Here is a 296-nt window from a genome sequence, read left to right as displayed (position 1 = left end):
GAAGGTGCTCACATCGGAGCATGTAGGGGGCCCAAGGGAGCCAGAGGAACCTGCCGGCGAGGTCCAGCGGCCGGACGGCCGGCAGGCGCGAGGGCGATGCAGAGTTGCGGGTTGTGGGAGGCCTTCGTGTGGAGGAAGAGGAGTCGCAGGGGCGGCCTCGGCGATGTCCAGGCGACGACGATGATCTGCGTGGCGACGTGGCTCCGGCGACGAAGGTGCGAGGAGGCGGACGGCGAGGCGGCGACAAGGTCCGGCGAGGTCGAGGCAGCGGCGTCGCAGCGAGGCGGCACTGGGTC

Source organism: Triticum dicoccoides, chromosome 4B (genome assembly GCF_002162155.2).
Source record: "Triticum dicoccoides isolate Atlit2015 ecotype Zavitan chromosome 4B, WEW_v2.0, whole genome shotgun sequence".
Lineage (NCBI taxonomy): Eukaryota > Viridiplantae > Streptophyta > Magnoliopsida > Poales > Poaceae > Triticum > Triticum dicoccoides.
This window is presented reverse-complemented; position numbering follows the sequence as displayed.